The sequence below is a fragment of the Salvelinus fontinalis genome, chromosome 6 (genome assembly GCF_029448725.1).
Source record: "Salvelinus fontinalis isolate EN_2023a chromosome 6, ASM2944872v1, whole genome shotgun sequence".
Lineage (NCBI taxonomy): Eukaryota > Metazoa > Chordata > Actinopteri > Salmoniformes > Salmonidae > Salvelinus > Salvelinus fontinalis.
Window position 1 is genome coordinate 35397555 of NC_074670.1, and position 14981 is coordinate 35412535.

The window sequence follows — 14981 nt, forward strand, 5'->3', positions numbered from 1 at the left end:
TCTACTGTGAAGTGGGGCCAAATGAGAGGGGAATGAGTCAGAGGTCTGGCAGAATGCTTTGAGCTCGTGACGCTCGTTCACGTGAGAGCGAGCTCTGTTGCATTTGCTTTTCTGAAGACAAAGGAATTCTCCGGTTGGAACATTATTGAAGATTTATGTTAAAAAAATCCTAAAGATTGATTCTATACATCGTTTGACATGTTTCTACGGACTGTAATGGAACTTTTTGACATTTCGTCTGCTCCTAGTGAACGCACTTCGTGACTTTGGATTTGTTTACAAAACGCGCTAACAAAAGTAGCTATTTGTAAATGATGGACATTATCGAACAAAACAAACATTTATTGTGGAACTGGGATTCCTGGGAGTGCATTCTGGTGAAGATCATTAAAGGTAAGTGAATATTTATCATGTTATTTCTGACTTGTGTTGACTGCACAACATGGTGGATATCTTTTTGGCTGGTTTGGGCTCTGAGCGCCGTACTCAGATTATTGCATGGTTATGCTTTTTCCGTAAAGCTTTTTTGAAATCTGACACAGCGGTTGCATTAAGGAGAAGTGGATCTAAAATTCCATGTATAACACTTGTATCTTTGATCAACGTTTATTATGAGTATTTCTGGAAATTGATGTGGCTCTTTGCAAAATCACCGGATGTTTTTGGAACTACTGATATTTACGGATGTTTTGGGAGTTTTTGATATAAATATGAACTTTACCGAACAAAACATACATTTATTGTGTAACATGAAGTGCTATGAGTGTCATCTGATGAAGATCATCAAAGGTTAGTGATTCATTTTATCTCTTTTTCTGCTTTTTGTGACTCCTGTCTTTGGCTGGAATAATGGCTGTGTTTTTCTGTGACTTGTCGGTGACCTAACATAATCGTTTGTGGTGCTTTCGCTGTAAAGCCTTTTTGAAATCGGACACTGTGGTGGGATTAACAACAAGATTACCTTTAAAATTGTATAAAATACTTGTATGTTTGAGGAATTTTAATTCTGAGATTTCTGTTGTTTGAATTTGGCACCCTGCATTTTCACTGGCTGTTGTCATATTGATCCCGTTAACGGGATCTCAGCCATAAGAAGTTTAAGAAAATACCTAAAAAAGTAAGAAATAAAAGTAACAAATAATTAAAGAGCAGCAATAAAATAACAATAGCGAGGCTATAAACAGGGGGTACCGGTACAGAGTCAATGTACGGGGGCACGGGTTAGTCGAGGTAATTGAGGTAATATGTTCATGTAGATAGAGTTATTAAAGTGACTATGCAGAGATAATAACAGAGAGCAGCAGCAGCGTGGGGGGGGGGGGGGGGGCAATGCAAATAGTCTGGGTAGCCATTTGATGAGATGTTCAGTAGTCTTATGGCTTAGGGGTAGAAGCTGTTTCGAAGCCTCTTGGACCTAGACTTGGTGCTCCGGTACTGCTTGCCGTGCGGTAGCAGAGAGAATAGTCTATGACTCGGGTGGATGGAGTCTTGGACAATTTTTTGTGCTTTCCTCTGACACCGCCTGGTATAGAGGTCCTGGATGGCAGGAAGCTTAGCCTCGGTGATGTACTGGGCCGTACGCACTACACTCTGTAGTGCCTTGCGGTCGGAAGCCGAGCAGTTGTCATACAAGGCAGTGATGCAACCCATAAGGATGCTCTCGATGGTGCAGCTGTAGAACCTTTTGAGGATCTGAGGACCCATGCCAAATCTTTTCAGTCTCCTGAGGGGGAATAGGTTTTGTCGTGCCCTCTTCATGACTGTCTTGGTGTGCTTGGACCATGCTAGTTTTTTGGTGATGTGGATGCCAAGGGACTTGAAGCTCTCAACTTGCTCCACTACAGCCCCGTCGATGAGAATGGGGGCGTGCTCGGTCCTCCTTTTCCTGTAGTTCACAATCATATCCTTTGTCTTGATCACGTTGAGGGAGAGGTTGTTGTCCTTGCACCACATTGTCAGGTCTCTGACCTCCTCCCTATAGGCTGTCTCGTCATTGTTGGTGATCAGGCCTACCACTGTTGTGTCATCGGCAAACTTAATGATGGTGTTAGAGTTGTGCCTGGCCATGCAGTTATGAGTGAACAGGGAGTACGGGAGGGGACTGAGCACGCACCCCTGAGGGGCCCTCGTGTTGAGGATCAGCGTGGCGGATGTGTTGTTACCGACCCTTACCACCTGGGGGTTGGCCTGTCTGGAAGTCCAGGATCCAGTTGCAGAGGGAGGTGTTTTGTCCCGGGGTCCTTAGCTTAGTGATGAGCTTTGAGTGCACTATAATGTTGAACGCTGAGCTGTAGTCACTTAATAGCATTCTCACATAGGTGTTCCTTTTGTCCTGGTTTGAAAGGGCAGTGTGAAGTGCAATAGAGATTGCATCGTCTGGGGATCTGTTGGGGCGGTATGCAAATTGGAGTGGGTCTAGGGTTTCTGGGATAATGGTGTTGATGTGAGCCATGACCAGCCTTTCAAAGCACTTGATGGCTACAGAGGTGAGTGCTACGGGTCGGTAGGCATTTAGGCAGGTTCCTTAGTGTTCTTGGGCACAGGACTATGGTGGTCTGCTTGAAACATGTTGGTATAACAGACTCAGACAGGGAGAGGTTGAAAATGTCAGTGAAGACACTTGCCAGTTGGTCAGCGCATGATCCGAGTACACGTCCTGCTAATCCATCTGGACTGTTGAAAGGTCTTACTCACATCGGCTGCGGAGAGCTTGATCACACAGTCATCCGGAACAGCTGATGCTCTCATGCATGTTTCAGTGTCACTTGCCTCGAAGCGAGCATAGAAGTTATTTAGCTTGTCTGGTAGGCTTGTGTCACTGGGCAGCTCTCAGCTGTGCTTCCCTTTGTAGTCTGTAATAGTTTGCAAGCCCTGTCACATCCAATGAGCGTCGGAGCCATTGTAGTCATGTATTGACGCTTTGCCTGTTTGATGGTTCGTCGGAGGGCATAGCGGGATTTCTTATAAGCTTCCGGGTTAGAGTCCTGCACCTTGAAAGCGGCAGCTCTACACTTTAGCTCAGTGCAGATGTTGCCTGTAATCCAAGGCTTCTGGTTGGGGTACGTACGTACAGTCACTGTGGGGACGACGTCATCGATGCACTAATTCTTGAAGCCAGTGACTGATGTGATGTACTCCTCAATGCCATTGGAAGAATCCCGGAACATATTCCAGTCTGTGCTAGCAAAACAGTCTTGTAGTTTAGCACCTGCTTTATCTGACCACTTTTTTATTGACCGAGTCACTGGTGCTTCCTGCTTTAGTTTTTGCTTGTAAACAGGAATCAGGAGGATAGAATTTTGGTCAGATTTGCCAAATGGAGGGTGAGGAAGAGTTTTTTAAGCGTCTCTGTGTGTGGAGTAAAGGTGGTCCCGAGTTTTTTTTACATCTGGTTGCACATTTAACATGCTGATAGAAATGAGGTAAAACTGATTTAAGTTTCCCTGCATTAAGGTCCCCGGTGAGCGTTTGGATGAGTGTTTTCCTGTTTGCTTTAGGTGGTATACAGCCTATTGAGTGCGGTCTTAGTGCCAACTTTGGTTTGTGGTGGTATGTAGACAGCTAAGAAAAATACAGATGAAAACTCTATGGTGTGGTCTACAGTTTATCATGATATACTCTACCTCAGGCGAGCAAAACCTTGAGTCTTCCATAGATATCCTGCACCAACTGTTGTTTTCTAATATATATAGACCGCCACCCTTTGTCTTACCAGAGGCTGCTGTTCTATCCTGCCGATAGAGTGTTTAACCCGCCAGCTGTATGTTGTTAATGTCATCATTCAGCCATGACTCGGTGAAACATAAGATACTACAGTTTTTAATGTCCCGTTGTTTGGGTGCTTTTAGTTCGTCCCATTTATTTCCCAGCGATTGTACGTTGGCTAACAGTAGGGATTGCAAAGGCAGATTAGCCACTCATCGCCTGATTCTCACAAGGCTCCCCAATCTCCTTCCGCAAAATCTCTCTCTCTTTCTCCTCTCTCCAAACAATGCGACAAACAAACAAAATAGCACGGTTGGTTAAGAGCCAATAAAACAGCAGCCATCCCCTCTGGCGCAATCATACACAAATCAACAACATTGTTCCAAAAACTGCATGTACACGATTGACAAAAACTGTAATAGGTATTTCTTTCTTTCTTTAAATATAATTGTAATACAAGACAAAGATGTGTTTTCTTTTTCTTTTCAAATAATTTTCACCGTTTGATTTAGTTAAATGTGACCGACCGCATCAATTCGGATATATGTAGCAACATTTGAAATCGTTTTTTACATTGGATAAAAGTAGAGGCTCAGAGCTACAAAATGGTATATCATACACTGCAGTTGATGAACAATGGGAAAGTAATTCTGCTTTGGAAGTTGATAAACGTGTAACCCCACTTTTGATGAAATGGCCATTGAATGTTTTGTTACACCTACTGGATAGCTCTTCTTTGTTTACCCATATTCTGCATTGTTCACACCCTCTTAAGCCTTAGCCCCACCCATCTATTTAAGGATTCACATGTTCATGAAGTACAATAGATGGCCGTAATCACCCCCAGACACACCTAGCTAACTTGATGGGTCATGTAATCATTCTCTTACAAGTGGAGTCTTTTGTTTAGACATGCAGCTAGCTAGCAATGAACCATAATCCCAACCCATAGCTACAGTACAAACAGATTGTCATAGCTAGTCACCATGCAGAAAATGCTGGAGTATGAATCTGCAGGTAGCTAATGCTAACCAACTAGGTTCAATGTTAGATAGCTAGCTAACATTAGGCTATAACTAGCAATGCAAATGGATTTCTGAGATACGAATACTGTTGCTACACAGATCATACACGTAATGTTAGCTAGCAAATCAGCAACATTAGCTAGCGAGCCAGCAAGCTAACGTTTGCTAGTGTAACAGTATAACTTTAAACCGTCCCCTCGCCCCGACACGGGCGCGAACCAGGGACCCTCTGCACACATCATAAACTGACACCCACGAAGCGTCGTTACCCATCGCTCCACAAAAGCCGCGGCCCTTGCAGAGCAAGGGGCAACCCTACTTAAAGTCTCAGAGCAAGTGACGTAACTGATTGAAATGCTACTAGCGCGTACCTGCTAACTAGCTAGCCATTTCACATCCGTTACACTCACCCCCCTTTCAACCTCCTCCTTTTCCGCAGCAACCAGTGATCCGGGTCAACAGCATCAATGTAACAGTAGTAACTTTACGTCGTCCCCTCGCCCCGACACGGGCGCGAACCAGGGACCCTCTGCACACATCGACAACGGTCGCCCACGAAGCATCGTTACCCATCGCTCCACAAAAGCCGCGGCCCTTGCAGAGCAAGGGGAAACCCTACTTAAAGTCTCAGAGCAAGTGACGTAACCGATTGAAATGCTACTAGCGCGTACCTGCTAACTAGCTAGCCATTTCACATCCGTTACACTAGCTAGCGAACAGTATGCTTTAACTTGCAATGAAAATGACTTTCTGACAAAATTAGAAACATATGATATCTGAAAATGTTGCCAGACTCTTACCCATATACATGGATGAACGCTTCATGGCAGCTTGTCTTTTTCGTTTGGTTTGTAGCTAATTACAGCTTGTTTGGCTCGTTGTTGTGTCAAGTCACTCCGGTTTACACTGCCTGTGCAGAAAGTAGTCCATCACAACTTTTTCCCACTGCTAAATTCTGGGCAGCAATTTTGTTGAGAGCAGTAGCAGCACTTTTGCAGATCTCCATGGCTAATGGTACATCTTTTTAAAAAAAGCTGCGGTAGCAAGGATTATTTACTCATACTGAGCAGCTCATGTTATAGACAGAAGTTCGCTACATGGCAGACCAATCCAAACTGATCTTTCAGCATTTCCAGCCCAGCCATTGTCTCAGCCAATTAAGTTTGTTTTTATTCGTATTTACAGATGGCATATCATTTTTCTATTAGGTCACATTAAAGTTCACATGTTCCAGAAGGATTTTCTGCCTCAAAAAATACAAATGTTGATTTAAAAAAGTAGTGTTAAGTAGTGACATGGGGCACACACCTAGCTTCTTGAAACGGGTCACAAATATAGAATAAATAACCAAATATAATTTCAGTGATCTTTTTATGGTAATAAATAGTGGTGCTGGGGGACACATTGTCAAAACCCAAACCAAATGTATAAAACATATACAGTAAATCTTTTATGATGTATTTCCCATGATCTGTTGTGGGTGTATGATTTAGTCATTGACCTCTTGAGAGGTCTCTGAATATGAGATACACCATGTCCCTGTCGCTTCCTATTTTATATCAAAGAGGTCAATGTAGAAAATGACTCGGAAGCAATTTGTGTTACCAAAAATACCATTGAGAAAACACTACGCTTGCTGTTGCATTTGATATGCACAGAGACACTTATCCATCCGTTCACTCCGCCACCCCGCGAATAGAGAAGTGCTCCAGGAATCACCGCTGCTGCCGCTGCATCAGTGAGATATGATGCTGGTTCATTTTGATCGTTGACATTTCCTTTTTCGTGCAAACAACGGTCTCCCTTCCATTAAGGAATTATTCAAATGACCTTCAACAATGCATGTTTTCCTACAGTTTGTTTTGGGAATATGAGAACGCATACTGACATCTCAATTACTTATGCAAGGCTCAGACTAGGCCCAGTGGAGGCAATCACCATGTGTACAGTCCTCAGTCACTCCGAATCAAAGAGGAGCCCGGACGGACACACATAATTCAGACAAGTCAGACAGGATTTGCATACAAAGACGAAAAGCAAAAAAATGAGAGACAGCATTAAAAAAAAAATGCAGCCATCTTGAGTGAGAAGTCAAGGTAGAGTGTGTGTGTGTGTGTGTGCGCGCGCGTCTGTGTGTGAGAGAGAAGGTTTGAATTGTTCAAAAAAAGGGGATAATGTGTCATGTTGTATATGTGGAGTTCCTCAGCCATCACTAGCCCCTAGCTCGCAGTGGACCAGACAGTCATTGTCCGTCTTTATCCTCCAAAACAGAGGGTCCTTCCCACCTGGAGGTGACACATTGTCTAACATGTGCTGATGGGCGTGGAGGGATCGGGTGGGGTGTGGAGGGAGGCTACCCGGAGTCACGTCATTAGCGCGTTCGGAGGAAGACGCAGGGCCTCCCTGACACATGTCACGGACAGCAAGCCCAAGCCCACGTATGAACCTGACACACTGCACATCATTTATCCTGACTCGATCTGCATGCCGAGTTGTTGGTCTGTTGTGTTTGGTTTGGACATGGGCGCTGGCAGGGAAGACAGAGGGGGTTATTATGCAGGTGGCGGTGGGGGGAGTGGGGGTGAGGTCGGTGGTGGAGGTTAGAGGGGGGTGAGGTGGAGGAGGCGGCAGGAGGGCATCTCCGTACTGTAGCTACACCCCGCTGAAGGGGTGACACATTTGTCATGTCCAGTGAAAAGCGACATACACAAACAAGCACAGCCACATATAATACACACACACACACACACACACACACACACACACACACACACACACACACACACACACACACACACACACACACACACACACACACACACACACACACACACACACACACACACACACACACACATACACATGTACAGACACACACACATGGGGATATACAGTCACCTTCAAAATTATTGGCACCCATGATAAAGATTAGCAAAAAACACTGGATCAAATAAATAATACAAATGAGAAAATTATAGTGTTGTATACTAATACAACAATATACTCAGATATAGAGCTCTTGTTTCTCGAGTAAAACAAAATTCTGAAAAAGATAGGTATGGTAAAATTATTGGCACCCTAAATATTCTTATAAATATATCAAACAAAATAAAATCTGCATTAACATTCAACTTTTTAAAGTTATTCTCAGTTTAAGAAAATGTATTGTGGCCTTCCCAGGCTTCCTGTTAGTAATGCGCATATAAATTCATTTTGTCATCAATCACCATGGGGAAAGTCAAAGAACTCACAAATGAAAGAAACAAATGGTTGTTGACCTACATATATCAGGCAAAGGGTACAAATAAATTGGTTACTGTATATATATATGTATATATATATATACTACATGACAAAAAGTATGTGGACACGTGCTCTTTGAACAGGTAGCATCCACCAAATCCAGATTTGTCTGTCAGACTGCCAAATGGTGAAGTGTGATTCATCACTCCAGAGAACGCGTTAAAGAAAGGCAAACGGAATGGAATGGAATGATGCAAAATGTAGGCTACAAAATGAAGGAAACTTACATTAAATTATAAACTGGATGGTTCAAGTCCTGAATGCTGATTGGCTGACAGCCGTGGTATAACAGACCGTATACCACAGGTACGACAAAACATGCATTTGTACTGCTCTAATTACCTTGGTAACCAGTTGACAATAGCAATAAGGCACCTCTGGGATTTGTGGTATATGAATAATATACCACGGCTAAGGGCTGTATCCAGGCACTCTGCATTGCGTTGTGCATAAGAACAGCCCTGAGCCGTGGTATATTGGCCTTATACCACCCCCCCCCCCCCCCCCGGGCCTTGTTGCTTAAGTGATAGTTACAGTATACATATATATGTGTATTACTGATGGTGGCTCCTGATAGTGGCTAATATTTAACATAATACAACATTTAAAATATAACTGAGAAAATCCTGGGCCTCAAAATTTCATCCCTGCAAATTATGAGGGCCTACGATAAAAATTATAGCCTTCTACAGTACATGTCATGTTTATGTGACAGCAGGTTCATTCAACCATATTCATGGTTTCATCGCGTGTAAAGGTGGTGGAATTGTGAACGGAATTAAGTCAAGAATAGGTCACACCTTCTTAAATCTCCACCCCAAACAAATAGTGGGTGAATAACATGCTATTCTCATGCCTAAATGTTAGGTTTGAATACTTGTAGAGAGAAAAGTGCATCAAAATGGAAGTTACGCACGCTTAACTCAGGTCAGAATTCCCCCACAGAGCACTGCATTTCAATGGTCATCATCTGCTTTGAGCACCTTCTGAGTGTCTTGATATAAAATGAATACACCCCTTGCTGTAATAACACCTCAGACTATTCCATTCCATTCCCCTCCAAATCTATTTCACTCTATTTCATCTCTGCTCCAGTGACTGAGTGAAGTGTTTATTCCGACATCACTGTGTGTTTGTTCGCATTTTTCCATTATGGCTGTACTCAACAACCACCCCCTCCCACCACACCCCCCCAAATCCCCCCTCCCGCACCATCATGTTTACATGAATTATGCATATGAGTAGTCTCATTAGAGAAACCCCTCCCATGTCACACGGCTAATCCTTGTCGTTGCCCCAGTAACCAGATTAGAGGGAGTGGGGAGGGGAGGTTGGGTTAGATAGGGACCCCGGGGCCGGTTTGGTCAGACCCAGGCCCTGGATGTATAGAGATGTGGGGATGTGGGGGCCTCGAGGCCTAGAATAGAAGGCCACAGTCCTAGCACCTGTCCACTGCTGTTAGCATGTTAGCATAGATCGTAGCAGCTAATAGGAAATGTGACCCTCCATTTGCTTGTCTGCCTAACAGTATGGAGGGTATTCTGTAAGCCTTAACACTTCGGTCTGTTTTAAGGCTTAACTATAATTTGCGGTCAATTTCAATGATAATAAGGACATCGTTTGGAATTGGACATGTCATTTCAGTTTACTTCCTGAATTGACTGAATTGAAATGGGATTGAGCCCAACCCTGGGTGCTACAGACTTCACATAAAGAAATAACTCACGGTACCAAGATGTTTTTTTACAAACATAACTTTGGACAGTATTTTTTTGGAACAGAAAGTACATTAAAACAGTGGCCACGGGTGGGGAGACGACGTCACATTGGGAAAGTGGAGACGGTGACAGAAATGGGCAGTTTCGTGAGTGCACCGTGGTTGTTTAGAGTCTATCAATTTTACAGCGCCATTTGGGATTGTCCATCTGTTTAAAGGTTAACTGCCTTCTCACTTGTGAAACGCGCTTTTTTAACACAGCGGCACTGTTCCATGACAAGCCGTCTTGTCTCCGACGCGTCGATAAAGTTTGTAATTTGCCTGAACAAAGAAGGAAGAGAGTTTCAACTGCATCTGAGCAAATTAGGCGATTCTGACGATTCCTATAAGGCTATCACTCTCTTCAGAGTCATGTTGATATCCTACTCCTCACGGCGACATTATAAATAAATATGCCTGGTAACAGATCTGCTGCCTGTCTGTGCATGGCCAGACAATCCACTTAATGGCCACATTGATGGGGGCCTCATCACCAGAGTGATGGAAGGAGGGGAGCTGCTAGTGTCTGGGGTTTGATTTAATGGACTGCTTGTCACGTCCCTGTCACTTTTACTGGATAATTCTACTTCACCCTGTCAGGTGTGTGTGTGTGTGTGTGTGTGTGTGTGTGTGTGTGTGTGTGTGTGTGTGTGTGTGTGTGTGTGTGTGTGTGTGTGTGTGAGGGTGGGGGGGAGTAGCTAGCAATGATGAAAGTGACCCTACCTACCAGAATCTTGTAATACACTGTAATTAATTGAACAGACACATTTTTACCAGTATTATCACCTGACAATTCCCAGAGAGGCAGAGACAATGGTTCCCATGGTGAGTAAGCCTGACCACAAAACTCACCTTTGGCCCAGTAAGTCTGAGGGAACTCAGAGAAGCGCACTATTTAAGGAATACTGTGGCAATTCGGACGCTGCCGAAGTGACTGCTCCAACATGGTACTTTTTTCTCCTCCCTCCCTCTGTACAGCCAGCCACAGAGTGCCACAGAGTGTCACAGAGTGCCACAGAGTGCCACAGACACCGATGAAGGTGTGGAGAAACACATGCCAAAAAGGCCCTTCTGCCACCCTCACTCTCACATCGCGACAATGATAGGCTGTCATCACACAGCGATCAGCAATGTCACCCACAACATGAGCACACACACACGCACACACACACACACACACACACACACGCACACACACTCACACACACACACACACACACACACACACATGTACACACATCCACACACACGCACGCACGCACAGACACGCACACACGCACGCACACACACACACACACACACACCAACGGCCCACGGCTGTGAAAATCCGCACCAGCCTGACAACAGTAACAAGACAACCCTGTCACTTCAGTTATTTTTACACCAGGCCTGACAACACATCAAAAATCCCTCTCGTAAGGGAAACAATATGAGACCACTGCATCAAGCATCAGGCCCATTAAACGCTATGTACGTGTCACACAGAATATCTTATTATGCATTATTTGACATACCCAATTACACTAAGTTAGGTGTGTGGTCTTACTAATGTCACTATGTAATGGTACTGGTAGAGTACTGAGTGTGGGAATATGGAGATAATACTCTGGTCCAGCTGGAAACAACAACATCACTACACCCTGGAAGCGATCCATGTAAGGATGATCAGTTTGCATGGTTTGGGATGGACTACAGATTCATATCTGCTCAGACTGTGTGTCTGTCTCTCTGTCTGTCTGTCTGTGTGTGTGTGTGTGCATGCGTGTGTGTGTGTGTGTGTGTGACTGCGTGCCCTGTGTGTTTGTGTGTGTGTGGTGTGGTCTCAGGCTGGCAGGCGAGGGGTTAAGTCTCTGGCCCTGGCCGCTGTCAGAGCTTTGTGATGTGCTTGATTGGCGGCCTCCGGCGCTGAGATCAGTGGCCGTGTGCCGTGTGATGTGTGCCGTCTCGGCCAGCATGTGATGTGCAGTGCTGTTTGTCCTTGGCGTCACACTAGGAAGCCTTGGAAATACTGTTGGCTGTCACTCAAAGGGGACGTGGCAGCTCAAACATCGACACCTGGGTTTTTCTCTTCATAGATCTCCCATCGTCTTCATTTGATGCTGTCTTCCTCTTCAGAAAAATAAGATATTAAAATGCGACATGAACATACAAAGCCTGAAAACATCCACAGTGCTTTCAGAAAGTATTCACACCCTTTGACTTTTTCCACATTTTGTTACGTTACAGCCTGAATTTAAATTGGATTAAATGTCGTTTTTTTTAAATCACTGGCTCACACAATACCCCATAATGTCAAAGTGGATTTCTTTTTTTAATTTTTAAATTTTTTATTTTTTATTTTTACAAATGTATAAAAAATTAAAAGCTGAAGTGTCTTGAGTCAATAAATATTCAACCCCTTTGTTATGGCAAGCCTAAATAAGTTCAGGAGTAAAAATGATAAGTTGCATGGATTCACCGTGAAATAATAGTGTTTAACATGATTTTCTAATGACTACCTCATCTCTGTACCCCAAACATACAATTATCTGTACGGCCCTCCAGTTGAGCAGTGAATTTCAAACGCAGATTCTGTCACACCCTGATCTGGTTCACCTGTCCTTGTGATTGTCTCCACCCCCTCCAGGTGTCGCTTATTATCCCTGGTGTATATATCCCTGTGTTTCCTGTCTCTCTGTGCCAGTTTGTCTTGTTCGCCAAGTCAACCAGCGGTTTTCCTTGCTCCTATTTTTCCCCAGTCTCTGTTTGTTTCTAGTCCTCCTGGTTTCGACCCTTGCCTGTCCTGACTCCGAACCCGCCTGTCTGATCACTGACTACCAGCCTGCCTATCCCCTTGTACGTTTTGGACATGGATCGGGTTTCTGACCCCTGCCTGGCCTGACCTCGAGCCTGCCTATCGCCTGGTACTGTTTGGACTCTAACCTGGTTTATGAACTCTTGCCTGGCCCAGACCTGCCTTTGCCTACTCCCTTTGTTATAATACATATCAGAGCTCTACCATCTGCCTCCTGTGTCTGCCTTTGGGTCTTGCCTTGTGCCCTTATAGATTCAACTACAAAGACCAGGGAGGTTTTCCAATGCCTTGCAAAAAAAGGGCACCTATTAGTAGATGGATAAAAATAATTTTAAAAAGACATTGAATAACCCTTTGAGCATGTTGAAGTTATTAATTACACTTCGGATGGTGTATCAATACACCCAGTCACTACAAAGATACAGGCGTCCTTCCTAACTCAGTTACCTGAGAGGAAGAAAACCACTCTGGGATTTCACCATGAGGCCAATGGTGACTTTAAAACAGTTACAGAGTTTAATGGCTGTGATGGGAGAAAACTGAGGATGGATAAACAACATTGTAGTTACTCCACAATACTAACCAAAATGACAGAGTTAAAATAAGGAATCCTGTACAGAATAAAACTATTCCAAAACATGCATTCTCTTTGCAACAAGGCACTAAAGTAATGCTGCAAAAAATGTGGCTAAGCAATTCAGTTTTTGTCCTGAATACAAAGTGTTATGTTTGGGGCAAATCCAATACAACACATTACTGATTACCACTCTCCATATTTTTAATCATAGTGGTGGCTGCATCATGTTATAGGTATGCTTGTAATCATTAAGGACTGGGGAGTTTTTCAAGATACAAAAGGAATGGAACTAAGCACAGGCAAATTCGTAGAGGAATACCTGGTTCAGTCTGCTTTCCTCTGTACACTGGGAGATTAATTTACCTTTCAGCAGGACAATAACCTAAAACACAAGGCCAAATCTACACTGGAGTTGTTTACCAAGAAGACAGTGAATGTTTCTGAGTGGCGTAGTTACAGTTTTGACTTAAATCTGCTTGAAAATCCATGGCAAGACTTTAAAATAGTTTTCTAGCAATAATCAACAACCCATTTGACAGAGCTTGAAGAATCCTGAAAATAATATTGGGCAAATGTTGTACAATCCAGGGGTTCAAAGCTCCTAGAGACTTACCCAGAAAGACTCACAGCTCTATTTGCAGCCAACGGTTATTCTAACATGTATTGACTCAGTGGTGTGAATACTTACACTATGTACATGACATATTTCTGTGTTCATTCTCAATACATCTGCAAACATTTACTAAAAACATGTCTTTACTTTGTCATTATGGAGTGTCGTGTGTAGGATGGATGAGAAAAAAAAGAATTCAGTCTATTTTGAACTCGGGCTGTAACACAACAAAATGTGGAATAAGTCAAGGGGTGTGAATACTTTGCGAAGGCTCTGTGTGTCTGTTTAACTCAACGGTTCACGTAATATGTTTTCTACGCCAGGTCCAATTTTGTGAGAAGGAAGTCAGTGCTCAGTCAGTCTAATGGCTAAAACAAAGGGAGAGTAACATTGGCAATAAACATCTTGTCAGTAAACCTATTGATTCATCACACATAAAGAAGAGTGTAGGCCATGTGCAAGGTGAGAAAACAGAAATGCTAATCGCTAACTACTGGGCCAAACTCCAGGGTAAACAATGCCCTTGCTGTTAGCCTCCTGTTAGCCACGACAGAATGGGATTAAACACAGTGTGTAGAATGTTACAGTTCAGAACAGCCCTTTGTACATTTTGTGACAAAATAGTCAACTGAAGTCTTTGCCTCATGCAACTCTCCCTCTTCCTCCCTCTTCCCTCTTTGTTTTTAGCCTGGAGCTAGTTAGGAGAGAGAGGAGCTAGGAGAGCCAGCGGAGGTCAGCTATGCCTGCAGGCATGACGGCCTTCACATCTGCGCCCTCTCATCTGGCCATTTAACACAACATAGAGGGACTGGATGGATGCAGCGACAAGGAAGTAACACTACAACAACACACTAAACCACAATTAGGAGAACAAAATCTCACCCGAATAATGGCATTGTTTAGGATTAAGCTATTGACCCCTTCATTGGTTGAATGCCTGTTTGGGAGAAATGTAAATTGAAGTGATGTATGTACAAATGATAGGAATAGACATATAGCTCTTTAAGCAACTGCTCAATACAGTATCCAATCTATGTGGTTTGCTTCTATAACTGAAAACAAAGGAAGAGCCAAATCAACATCACTTTTTTTCTTGGAGATTGTCACCATTGTCATCTTTAAATAAATATGTTTCAACGGAGGATATTTCCATGTCATCATGGTGGCATCTATTCTCTGTCTAACTGTCTCTAGAGGTTCTTGAAGTG